Source organism: Dreissena polymorpha, chromosome 1, assembly GCF_020536995.1.
Source record: "Dreissena polymorpha isolate Duluth1 chromosome 1, UMN_Dpol_1.0, whole genome shotgun sequence".
In the NCBI taxonomy this organism is placed as follows: Eukaryota; Metazoa; Mollusca; class Bivalvia; order Myida; family Dreissenidae; genus Dreissena; species Dreissena polymorpha.
Window position 1 is genome coordinate 193,035,097 of NC_068355.1, and position 14,415 is coordinate 193,049,511.

Sequence of the window (14,415 nt, forward strand, 5' to 3'; positions counted from 1 at the left end):
GGCATAAAAACATCATTTCACAGAAATATGTTTTAGTCATCAATACTTCTCGCATTTTTTTCGCTGTTTGAAATGATGAGTTTCAACATTAATATATATCTCTTTATATAAGCATATATAATAATTCTTAATTTAAAGACCCGTTAGTGGGTTTGAAAATGAACATGAACTTTGAATTAACGACTCTTTCTTTGGATTTACATCGTGATGAGTATGGGTTTAAAAGCCTAACTTTATGTTAATAATAATTTGTGTAATCATATTGTAATAATAACTATACAACTGAAGAGTTACATACCTGTGTTGATCAGATACACACTGTGGGCAGCACAGCTGTTCATGCAGGTTGCAGAATTGGTCAATTTTATGATCCTTATGAACATCACAAGTTTGTAGAAAATCCACCACCTTTTTTGAAACTGGCCAATTATCTATTTCGACCCTTCCAAATGTAGTATGTTTAGAAAAGACTTTACCATGTGGATCAATACAGTTTCCACAATAAAACCGTTCACACTGTTTACAATAGAAATCAGCACTTGTCTCAACATTATTCTGGTCTTCACAGGCATTACAAATATAGTCCTTCACTTCATGCGAACCCAGCTCAACTGAAGACTGAGAACTTGTTGCCATTTTATAAATTAACTGGTTTTAACAAAGTCACTTTCTGACACTAAAATTACAAACAAACCTGCATCAGGATAGAAACATAATATACATACATATATATTATATACTAATTACATTTAATCAACATTTAACACTTTTAACATGACTCAGAAAATTGCATGTGAACTTGTAAAACATTGTTTAATGTTTAATCCGAAAAGCTCTTTGCGGCACAGTTTTGTAGGACTAGTGACAAGCCTCACTACGTCACAATGTAAACTGTCACGTGAGAACAAGCACAGCGTCAGTTTACTTTAAACCTACTGGAAAGAAATTGGAAGAACTGCATTGAATAAAATGCTAATTTAAACTGACTTAAAGCACAGAATTCTGCAATGCAAGTTCAAACATATAGTACAAATAGATAGATAGATAGATTAATTTCGGTATCATGGTGCAAACACAATTAACAAACATGTTGCATTCATAAAATAATACATAAAAATACAAACATGAGTATTAACCATGTCATGCAACACAATACCAAGGATTGCACAAAAAAGAGAGTGATCTCTTATTTCCATTGTGGTCCTTGTTGATGGTGGCATGACATAGAGAGACATAAATTGAGCTTAATAATATATCACAGATTTAAACTGAGCATTAGTAATATTTGAATTGGTGGACATTATTGTAGGAAAATAACATTTACAAATGAGCACATACAACATGAAGTTTATAAATGACTTAAGTAATTAAAATATTTATAGCAAATAAAAAATTATCACAGATAATTACGACATTAACATCACAAACTGACTAGTGAAATTTGATTAAAAAGCGGAATGACTGCCCAGTATAATAAGAATGGTACATTTTATTTAAAATAATTTCAGATGGGCAATGTAATGATGTTTAAACTTGAATTTTGACTTTGACATGGGCCTTAATGTAAAGAATACTTGTTAAACAATACAATATATAACGAATGTAATATTCTGCCTATGCTAGCCAAACTTATGTAAAGGGAGCTTTTCACGTTTTGGTAAATTGACAAAATTAAACAAAAATGTTTCAGATTCGCAAATGTTTGTTGTAGTTATGAAATGTGTGAGGAAACAGTAATTCTGAACATTTACCGTGCTCTAAAATATCCATTATATGCATCTTTTGAGGATTTAACAAGATGTGTTTGTGAAACACTATATATATATAATGTCCCCGTATATGACGTTTGACCTTGAAGGATGACCTTGACCCTTCACCACTCAAAATGTGCAGCTCCATAAGATACACATGCATGTCAAATATAAAATTGCTAGCTTCAATATTGCAGAAGTGACATTACATGAGCAACTTTGACCAATATATTTGACCTTGAAGGATAACCTTGACCTTGACCTTTCACCACTCAAAATGTGCAGCACCATGAGATACACATGAATGCCAAATATCAAGTTGCTATCTTCAATATTGCAAAAGTACTCATCAAATGAGCGATTTTGGCCACATATATTTGACATCTGACCTTAAAGGATGACCTTGGCCTTGACCTTTCACCACTAAAAATGTGCAGCTCCATGAGATACACATGCATGCCAAATATCAAGTTGCTATCTTGAATATTGAAATATTGCAAAAGTGTACATTAATTGAGCGATTTTGACCCATATATTTGACCTTTGACCTTGAAGGATGACCTTGACCTTTCACCACTCAAAATGTTTAGCTCCATGAGATACACATGCATGCCAAATATGAAGTTGCTATCTTCAATATTGCCAAAGTTATTGCAAATGTTAAAGTTGGCACAAACCAACAGACCAACCAACCAACAGACCAACAGACAGGGCAAAAACAATATGTCCCCCACTACTATAGTGGGGGACATAAAAACGTGAACATTATAAAGCGTTGCAACGCAAAACGATTGAATAATTTGAAGAGTTCTGCTGCTGTTGTTATATTTTATGAAACTACGCGGATTGCTTATATAAAGTTTAAAATATAACAATCATGTATCAGGGAATAATCTAGAATTTACCATCTATGTGTCCCTGAACTCGCAGATTTTAGACCAATGAGTCCCAGTCCAACTTGAAAAAGAATGGGTCCCAAATTTTGAAAGATACTAAGTAGTGAAGAACATTTAAGTGACACTAGCTCAATAACTATATTTTACATTAAACTTTTAATAATCTCTAAAAACAGTGAATTTTGAAACCAAAAAAACAAATTCAGGGTTATCACTATCTTGTGTGCCTTCACATAGGCTTTAAGTGTCTATTACATGAATGTAACCTGTTACAAAATTTCAACTTTATTCAAGTCAATGATAATATTATTGTTAACATCCGAATTGTGAGCCTGATAATGTTATTGTTAACGTCCGAATTGCGAGCCGTTGAACTACTGTTATTTAAGTTTAGAGTTGTTTGTTTTGGATCTAGCTTCAACACCTTATTTTGGAGGCATTATTTCTGTATGATTTATGACTAAGTTACAAAAAGTTAAAGTAGGCCTTCATCCGGGGACTCTAGAATATATCATAACACACTCTATTTAAAAGGTCTATTCTAATTGGTTCATATTATACAGCAGCGGCTCGACTAGAGCCAATCAAAAGACTTGTTGCAGTCTTGAAGCCTCATTCGGTTAAACTCAGCGTTTATTGCTACACTTTTGACTCATACCCAAGATGGTTCATACTTATCGTGATTCGCGTATGTGTTAAAGGATTCGTTTCAGCAATGCGTCCAAGTGGACGCACATATTTCAAAACTATGCGTCCATTTCGACTTTGTGCGTCATAGACGCGGGACGCGCATGTAGATTATTCCCTGTAGAATAAGCACTAATGGCAGAGTGAGCTAAGCAATTAAGGTTTACTTCAGGGGTCAGTGATTCGAGCCCAGTTGAGCGTTACTTTTTTTCTTGATTTTTTTCTAGTTTTTGTTAATAGAGCTTTTAGATCAAATGTTTACATTTATCAATATATTTAAGCATTTAATGACAAATTTCGATACATGCAGACATTTTGAGAAGGTCGCTTTACAGAACAAAGTTTAATGGGTTGGTTTCTTATATTTCACATATGACCTTGAATTGTAAACCTTGGACCAAGGGGCCTGGTTCTTGCACTTTACACTCTTTCAAACCATGCTTGTAACTTCTACCAAATAATAAGAAAATATATTTAATTGCAATGACCATATGAGTGTTTTCCTTTTGTCTTGTACAATAACCTTGACTTTTATCCTGGGGCAGAGTTCATATGAAATGTTGGTGTACCCAAGACGGGGGTCAACGATTTTCAGGGATGCTTTCTGCAAAAAATGGGGATCCCAAGCATTGTAGATGTGTGTGCACTGTCTATGAATGTTTTATTGATAAAAAGTTAGTAAAAATAACACCGAAATACCTCTTTTTAGACTTGTTGAAAGTAAAGCAAGTATGATGACAAATTGTTTTATTTGAACCATGTTAAGGCCACGACTTTTATATTTCTTGGTTTACAAAACCGCCGACCCTAATTTTTGGAAAATGGGAAAAAAAATAAAATCGGAAAATCGTCTTTTTTTTAAATATTTTATTCCCGACCGCACTGCAAAACGAGCGAAACGAGAAAAAAAACGATCCGGTTTGAGTACGGTTGCGAATAAAATCAAGTGAGTACAATCAACGATTGATTCACATATATTGCAGAGATCGGGATATTTTTCAATGTGACACATTATGTACCAGTCCTTTTATGGGTACTTCTCAAAATTTATTTCGGGTAAAAATTACAGACAATAAGAAAATCAGCGTCAGTACAATGTCGACCCCAGCAAAATTTATTTCCGAGTCTGTGACGCAACTATATTGTTTAACATGTTAATTATATTAAACAAACCCGATATTATAGTAGATAAAAAAGCATTTGATAATTAGTATAAATAATCCAATAAAACACTGCCATTATTTACGATATATGTGTTTAGGAATTTTGTAAACACGTCCGCCATAGTTTATAGGAACTGTACAGAAAGTTTGGAAATCGGAACAAATCAGTATATCTCGGAAAATCATTGATAAATGTATTTGTCGTTTCAATGCTTAGGGCCGAGTAATTTCGGCAAATCGGAACTCAACTTGCGTAAAACACTAGCTCAATTAACCGTTAAACTCCGCCTCCGTTCTCTGCAAAAGATTCGAAGGCGGAGCTATGCATGTGCTTTTATTAAATTGGAGGATTGCAATTAAGAAACAAACACACGATTGGTTCGGCATGTTGATTGCTAGACAAAGGAAGCCAATTTTTTTCGGCGCGAAATTTGTCGCTTTATTGCTTTCGACAGAAAGCGGCTTTCCTTTGATGACGTCAAACTGTCAATTCACACAGACTGCACATTTTCGGAAGACTTTAACTGACTCCTTGTTTACAATTCCAGTAAAAAAAAACACTTGCTAACATTAAACTTTGGATTAAATTATCAAAATAAAGCAAAAGCGAAGTTGACAAATATGATTAAATTAATTCGCGTCAGTTCAAATAAGATGTTTTGCGTTGTAAATCAACGAGTTTTCATGACAACAACAACTTTGACAAACATTACCGCGACGACGCATGGATCGATCTACCTCGATTTTTTTTCATGTACGATCTCAAGTCGAGTAAGAGCAAACACATACCGGGTAATTTGTGTATGAGTAGTTTATCTTATATAAGATTTATGCAACGGGCATCGCATTGCGTAATGGTGCGCATCGAATTATGGAAATGAAGCGCAGTTTTTCGTTTTAATGGGTGAAGAACGCATGTCATGTAATGGAGTGTTTAAAATTGCCTGATGTTACAAAAGGTGCTTTTAGGACTCATTTCATTTGAAGATATAGATGTGTTTCATTGCATAATTTGATTTTTTGTCTCTGTGTTAAGGTTATAAAAGATATGTTGTCTTTGTTCTGATGTTATTAGTATTAACTTTTTTTTCCAATGATGTTTTTTTGTTTGTTTTTTTCGACCGCCCGATGGACCATTTTCAAAATAATTTTTGTAAACCAATAAAAAAAAAAGTCGTGGCCTAAAATAAATTAAACTTGTATGCAATCATCAACACATGCATATGCCGTCAGACTATTGGATTCTTATTAGGCAACACATACAATATCCTGATGAAAATTTGCTTTACAAAACAATTAAGTATTAATATCACATAAACATTCTAAAGTCATAATAAGATAATCGAGTAATAGATCTAAACAATTAAATATCAAACAATGATTGACTCATTCATTTATTAGTCATACAGACTAGATGCTAGGTTTGTTTTGATTAACATTTCGAAGTAAGTGCATTGTAACCCTAAGAGCTCATTTTGGTGTAAACCAGATGCTGACCCAAACTTACGTATACAAAATGCTGTGCGTTTGATATGTTTTTGTTTTTATATTTTGTTATAGCGATTATAGAAGTGGTTTAGAGTTGTACGCCATCTTATCATCGGCTGTAGTATACAGTGGAAACCCTCTAAACCGGATCCTCTCTTTACCTGAATCCTCTCTAAACCGGACAAATTGTCCGGTCCCATTTTTTTCCCTATAAAACCATGCGTAAAATACCTCCTCAAGACCGGAATCCCCTCACTTCCGAATACCGGTCATTATGTGGATCAAAATTGGGTAATTCAATACGTTATTGTACCTCTCTAAACTGCTCAGGGCCGGTTTATTGCACCTCAGACCTAGTGTCAAAAAGTTGTGAATAGCGGATTAAAGACGCGTGAAATTATTAAAGGTGGTCGAACAATTTCCAAACAAAATCGCAAAACAATTTAAAGACACTTGTCATGTGATGTACATATTGCTCAATAGATGTTTTAATACCGATTATAATTACTGAAAACAAACATAGAGTTCTTTAGTGTGTTTTGTTTTTGATATAGGAAGCCGTGCTAAATTTAAATAATCTTTTTGCTATTTCATTTTGTGTTGTTTATTGCAATTGCTAATTTTGCAGAGTTCTTGAAGCAGTTGCATTTAGATATTCATTTATATTTTCAAATTGGTAATTAAGATAACTAAGACTAAAAATGTCCGAACCTCCTTTAAGTGATTACGCGTGGAAATGTCTCTAGAAGACAAGATCAAACTGATAAAAGAGTCAGAGATGTTGCCAAAACCTACACTCAAGATGCTGTCAGAGAAATATCGGATAGGAAAGTCGACGATTGGGGATATCATGCAAAAAAAGTCAACGTACATGTTTTTCAGTGTGAAAAGAATGTAAATTCACCTAACACATGCATGCATGTATAAAATTGTTTGTTTCAGGGTGCACTGTTTGATCTATGTTGTGACTGATATTGCTTTCGAATCAACAGATTAAGCGACGTGTTTTTCTTATATGATGCAATATGAATGAATGTTATATATAAATAAAGTATGCAAATTTGCTAAAAGTGTTTTTTTTTGCACATTAAGCTATGTAATTGACCTTCTGATAGAAAAAAAAGTAAATGCCCCTTCTAAAGCGGAATCCTCTCTAAACGGAAATTTCCTCTCGATCCCAGAGGCGTCCGGTTTGGAGGGGTTCCACTGTAGTTATTGTTGAAATAATGTTCAATGTCTTATTAATTCAGAATAAGAAGCAAACCCTAATGTGCACAGTCCTTTTTTAGTTGTATTACCTGTAATGGTGGGAAGTTCAGAATCAGGTCCGTTCTGATTACAACAATATACCAGGCTTCTTTTCAAATCTATTCACCGACATCATGCTAGGTTTGTTATTTTTACATTGAATGCTAAACAAGACCCATTCTATACATATATGGTGACGTCACTACGTTATTGTCACCTCAATGCTAGGACGCATCAAATTCCCCTGATTTGGGGATTTGTGCTTCCACCAAAATAGTTCCACATAGGAATGAATATTTTTTTATAATGAGAAAAACGGTGTTAAATATGTGTTTAAAATGGAATGTTGTTTAAAGAAATGTTATTTAATATGTTTAAATGCGATTTTAAATCTCTATTAAGACTGATAGTGATTTTCAGAAGCACAATTACTTTACTTAATTTCGCTTTTACTTTTCCCTTGTAAAAGAAGTGCTACCCACAATTCCTTGCGCGTTAGTACACATGTCAGTATATAAGACCGGTGTGTACACAATGAAACAAAACCCCAACTTGGAACAAACGCATAAAGCCACTGCCTATAGATTAATTAATCCTTTTTAGGGAGGGGAAACTCTGGAAACCAGCAAAGGTTGTCAAGACACACAATTATTACTCTTACATAATACAAGCACCATTCCGGGCAAGGATACAGCAGAAATAAAGCTACATGTTTAAGAAATAATCGACGTGTAAGCGTTGGTTATTGCGGTAATTAAACCAACGGTTTGGAGTTTTGATGCGTAGTTATTAAACCAAGAGGGTGAAGCCCGAGTGGTTTTATAACAAGCATCAGAATAACAAACTGTTGGTTATTACTGCAATAACCAACACTTGCTCATCGATTATTTCGATTCTAACACGATTGTATTAATAAGTTATCCCCCATTTAAAAGTTATAAATAAGAATTATATTGACCTAACTTCCTCCACTTTTTTGTGAAAACGTGACATCAACACAACAGTGAAAATCAAATGACGTCGACTTTATTCATAAACAGTGCATGGACAATCAAAGTTACGTCATTCTTATTTGTAAACACAAACACATATTTTGCTTAATAGGGAAATAGCCATAACAAGAGATGTGTTTGTCAGAAACGCAATGCCCCCGAATGTGCCACTTTGATTGTTTTTACCTTTGGCCTTGAAGGATGACCTTGACCTTTCACCACTCAAAATGTGCAGCTCCATGAGATACACACGCATGCGAAATATCAAATTGCTATCTTCAATATTGCAAAATTTATGACCAAGGTTAAAGTTTTGTGACAGAATGACAGAGTGACGTAATGACGGAGTGACAGAATGACAGACAGACATGCCAAAAACAATATTCCCCCAATCATTCGATCCGGGGACATAACAACAACAAAGGGCAAAAACTCTTAAAAAAGTGAAGGATTATGGTTCTTGTGCATTGCTCATCTTCCCATTAATTTCTACAAAACCATGAAGTTTTATGTTTAAATCTTTTAGCCTATTTGAGATATAGCCCTGAAAAGTTCTATCATACCAAAACAAAAATCTTTTTTCACTATCAATAGACCATCTGTCTATAATCTTCCTTGTTAAGAAGAACACTCACTGCTCTCAAGCAGTGGTTGAAGTGTGCGGTTATGACTTGGTATTAATCAAAGTACTGACAATGCTTTTGAAGAGGATGGATATAAAAGCATCAATTTAAGTTTATTTACATCACCACAATTGTGTTTGTGGGTACGATCTGATATTCGACGTGTATTTTCTGTACCACTTACCATAAAAAAGTTCTCTTACAGTAAAACGTTTTTTGGGTTATAACATTACATTTCAGCAGATAAAGAGCATGTCAAGTTTTGAATATATCTCTCTTTAATTCTCTTTAATTACACCATGCTCTTTAATTTCACATGTATATCATACCAAACTTAATATTTTGTTGTTTCCATTCCTAAGTTAATAATGTTATGTGTACAGACGTGAGTTCACATGCCCATGTGCATGAACATATAATTTTTCTCTTTTGATTATTGTTTTTTCTCTAATTCAATAAGCTTAGGCATGTTTGTTCGTTAAGTACGGCAATAATTTCATGATGATTCCCGAAAGTAGGTATGAGCACATAGTGGTAAGAGCAATTGAAGAGGTGGGTTCGCCCATGAACACATGGTAAGGTTCACTAAATCTCCGCGATATGACCTTATACATTATGTGTTTAAAACAGCAAATAATATCCAACAAACGAATGAATTATCAAACATAGCATGTGTACTGATGTGGCTCTGTAATTTCTGTTTGAAAAGTTTATTAAATATGCAACATGAATATAAATAATTTAAAATTAACGTTTTCTAACTATGATTAATTCTTTTTTCCGGAATATGCTGTCCTATTTATAGCTGAGCTTCCTTTACCTTTATCAATGATATGATCTGATGCCGATTAGAAAAATCGAGCTATCTCAATGGGACTGGCTCGGTCTTTTTACATAGGTCGCTAGTGTGAAGAATTTTTTCATGGTATGATAACTTTGACGAGCCACTTCCAAGCATCGTAAAAAACTTCCTTCTGCAGTATTTAGAGGGAGAATATTTAATTACAAGAATTAAATGTGACCATACAAATCGTTCAATTAAAACTTTTAATATCATTTACATTGTCTGTGCTTTAAACTGTAAAATGGTGGTATTAAGTCTGAGAAAACATCGCACACTTCTTATTGTAGTACAGTGACCCCGCGTTTATCCAGACACATACGTTCCGGTAGAAATTTCCAGATTAACGAATCTTCCGGATTATTGAAACCAGTGCCGTTTCAAGAGTTAAATACTTACCGTATGACATAAACCTTATGTTTATGTACATTTACATACTTATTTCGCGTCAAGAATGATATTTTCTTGTTACGCAGACATTTATTTAGTTACTAAAATAAAATGTTGTTAAACAAAAAATAAATACAAAAACCGAATTTTAGTACATGTACATGTACAAACATGACGTAAAGCTTTGTGAATGTTAAGATCACACTGATAGGTGTTGATAGTTTAGTATCGAATCGATATTTCGTTGCTGTATACACTTCCCATGAGGACTGCGTGTATCTCGTGTGTGATACTGCCGCAGTGAAAAGACTTTGCAATGGGTGGAATGCGAGCTGTACGTTGGTGGCGTCACAGAGTTACAAATCAAGAAAGTTGAAGGCAAATAAAAATAAAATATAAAACTGCGATACTGTTTAAATATCCTTATTTATAACCCGTCTCTTACAACAGAATGTTGAAATGATTAAAATAGCGACACAAAACATTCTATGCATTTTAAATGGATTGCTTAAATAACCCTAGAACAACTTTTCACGCACGATGACGGTCCGATTGTAATCAGCGTCTTAATTGGTCACGTGTTCAGCTCATTAAAGACATTTAAGAAGATCGTTGTATCATTTAAGATGCATTGTGTAATGCCGACATCAATTTAAGTTTTAAGTCGGAGTCGAATCATGTTTAGTCACGCCTATTAGCTCTAACGCCTAATCACAATAATATGTCACGCATCGGTGAAGGCGCTTTTGTTTAAACCACGGGATGACGATTGAGCCTAAAACAACAATACTTCACGCCTCGGTGATTGTGCTTTTGTTTATACGGCGAGTGGGCGATTAAGCCCCCATGTTGGGAAGCATCCCTATTAACGAGCCATAATCACAGCTAAATACACAGATCTGTGTTGCGAAATCTACGTCCGGATTCGGAACGCGAGATGCCGGTCTAAACGGGGCAAAATATTGCATAATAAATCTGTTCCCCTTGACTTTCGTCCGGATCGCGAGATGGTCGGACTATCAAGATCCGGATAAACGCGGGGTCACTGTATTTATATTAATGCAAATGTGGAAAGTAAAAGTAAAAGCACAACAATGAAACTATTTAACAAAAAAGATTCATTAAATTGATTCTACAATACTCTTAATTAAGTGTTGCTTAGAGTCATTTTAATATTAAAAAAACAAGAATATAAGTAAAACTTATCAATCAGAGCTCCAGATAAGGGTCGTATTTTCGTAATTACGAATTATTTTCAAGTCCGTTGCGTACTAATTTTAAAATCTTGTCGTATCATTAATAATTACAAAATCAAGTTACGAATATGATTTTTACATCGGTTCGTATCTATTTTTATTGAGTTCTTTTCGCGTATTAAAGATCTTTGCGGTGCTTATATAGAATGGTTATCGGGTTTGTGTAACAAAGAGCATTTTTTCCAATAAAAGCGGCGTACACAGTCTATCTGTCAAAAAAACAATGGCGGCGCCCATCGAACGTCCTAAAAAAACTGCAAAGCGTCCAAAAACACGCTTTTAACATATTGCACGCAAAGTGAGCCGAAGTTAAATGTTTATAAAGACATTATAGAAAAGATCTTATACAATGTTGTATGTTCAGTTGCCGACACAGTCGGAAAAGCTAAACAAAAACGCGACACGACGGGTCCAAACTTAAAAACAAAAAAAAACATTGAACGAGTGAAAGGGACAAGTCCCGTGGCTAATCGTTGAAAAGATTGAAGGGGAGACCCGTTTTAATTGTGAAATATGTAAAAATTCATCTAAGGCATGCAATCTAAGCACAGTTTGGGCATATGAAGGTATTTGAAAAATAAAATTGTATAATACTGAAAAGACACTGTTGAACTCGCATAAATAAAGTTGCTAGTATGTTTATTTTGATTTTTTTGCATGAAAATAACCATTATAATTTATTTTTAGGTCATTTAGAAAAAATAAGAATTATTTTCCAAAACTTAGTAGCAACGTTAAGAATAAAATTTCAGAGTTAAGAATTCTTTTTGAAAATCTGGTAGTAATTTAAGAATTTCACAACACCTAATCTGGAGCTCTGTCAATGCTCCACAATAATGCGCTAAGTTAATATATGGGTTAATTTTAAGAATGAGTTCCACAAAAAAGGAAATATATGTGTAAATCAACAAGCCAGAACAATCAAGCGGTTCAATTGGGTAAATATGTTACTTCTAGAATGCTCATATTTGTTTCATTTGACGGAGCAATCTAGTTTTTGGACCTAGTTTTGTAAAAGACACATTTTTTATTTAGACCAATGTTCTGACAAAGTTTCGTGAATATTTGAAATAAATATACTCTCTAGTGTGTTAACAGTGTAATTTTTGATAACGGGCAATGCATGTTTAACAATGGGAATAAATGTCATCACAAAATCACTACATAAGCACATTGTGCTAATGTTAGCTAAGAAGAAAACAAGCTAGGTACATCTGTATTAGAATTGACAGAGCACTGTGAACAGGGTTTTTATTCAACGAGTTTGTAAATAGGCTGGGGTCCTTGGTGTTGCAAGGCGTTTGACTGAAACTGGTTAATCAAATTTATTTTTTTCTGCTTACATTAACTATAAACTTGACTGTAAAAGTGTTTCACCATAATAATACAATAATGTACACATTGAATCTTCTGAAAACAAAGTTGTTGACCGGACTGGGGTTTTCATTTGATAAACGCAAAATACTTTTTCTAGTGCATACTCACAATGAGGGTACTGTTCTAGTCTTTATATGCTTCCGACATCACTTAGTGTTTTGACTAAACACTTTTCACTATCAACAGACCAGCTGTCACTTATCTTCCTTGTTATAAGAAGAACACTTATGGTTTTCAAGCAGCGGCTACAGTGTGCTGACATGACTAAGTATTAAAATCTCTCTTTCGCAGTATGTAGATGGTGTGTATGTAGAGAGTGAATATTAAATTCGTACAATTGTAATGTTATCATAGCAAATTCAACTAAAAGCTTCTATATATTTGACAAGTCCAGTGTTTTAAACTTCAAATTGGCATTGATTAGTCAATGTTAACTTCATAGTAGTATCCCTGTTTTATGCTAAGTTACTATTGATGAATATATTAAAATATATTTATATTAAATGTAATTTCCATGTCAGTAAGCAATTAAGAATTTTATCAAATAATATATTACGTTAAAAAGTACTTCATGTTGTGTATAGATGATTGCTTCCGAATGTAGTAACCCTTTACCACTTTGATGCACATTTTGACTCATTTGAAGTCCCTTGGAAAGTTTAATTTAATACAATACCTTTCTTACTAGTTTTAAGTGTAAAGGCTTCATTTCCAACCATGAGCCACTGATGAGCAGCAAACAGCATAAAACCTAAGCATACGAGTTACTCGCAGGATGTTCTGGTTTTATGATGGTTGCAAAAGCCATTTCCACTTTGCTTCTTCTGCAGGGAAAGGGTTAGCCAAGAACATTACAAAAACATAACCAATCGGAATTATAATTACAGAACAAGTTCATTGTTGATTATTATACCAGAAAAATAAATGATATAGTATACTATCAATAACATAATGGTGTCAGCATATTTTAAATATATTACGTCAATAAATGGTATATAAAACTGTATCCACAAGGGCTCTTTTATTTCAAGGGGCATGATATTAAGACACTTTATTTAGGTTTAAACAAGATATGTGTTTGTCAGAAACACAATGTCCCCATTTGCACCGCTTTGAATCTATATATTTGACCTTTGACCTTGAAGGATAACCTTGACCTTTCACCGATCAAAATGTGCAGCTCCATGAGATACACATGCATGCCAAATATCAAAAAGGTCGCCGTGGTGTAATGGATATGGTGTCCGCCTTGCGACCGGGAGGTCACGGGTTCGATCCCCACCGTGGGAGCGTTCTTTAGATTCCCCCAAAGACACCAAGTACTGGTTCTAGGCCCAGGAACCGGACTCGAGAGCGTTTATATAAGCCTAAGGCTTTCGACGCAATGGAGCTAAAATAAATAGGTTTAAACTTAAATATCAACTTGCTATCTTCAATATTGCAAAAGTATTCATAAAATGAGCGATTCTGGCCCATATATTTGACCTCTGACCTTGAAGGATGACCTTGACCTTTCACCACTCAAAATGTGCAGCTCCATGAGATACACATGCATGCCAAATATCAAGTTGCTATCTTGAATATTGAAAAAGTTATTGCAAATGTTAAAGTTGGAGCAAACAAACAAGCACAAAAACAAACCAACAGACAGGGCAAAAACAATATGTCCCCCATTATAGTGGTGGGGACATAAAAATATATTA

General features: G+C 34.2%; 1 long non-coding RNA gene across 1 annotated transcript in view; it reads right to left on the reverse strand.

Annotated features, from left to right (window-relative positions):
• Positions 1 to 304: 304 nt before the first annotated feature.
• The window catches only part of LOC127864414 (uncharacterized), an 85,379-nt gene continuing 71,268 nt past the window's right edge, over positions 305 to 14,415 (reverse strand). The window contains exon 3 of the long non-coding RNA XR_008041900.1: positions 305 to 676. This is a non-coding gene — a long non-coding RNA (uncharacterized LOC127864414). The remainder of the gene's footprint in view (positions 677 to 14,415) is intronic.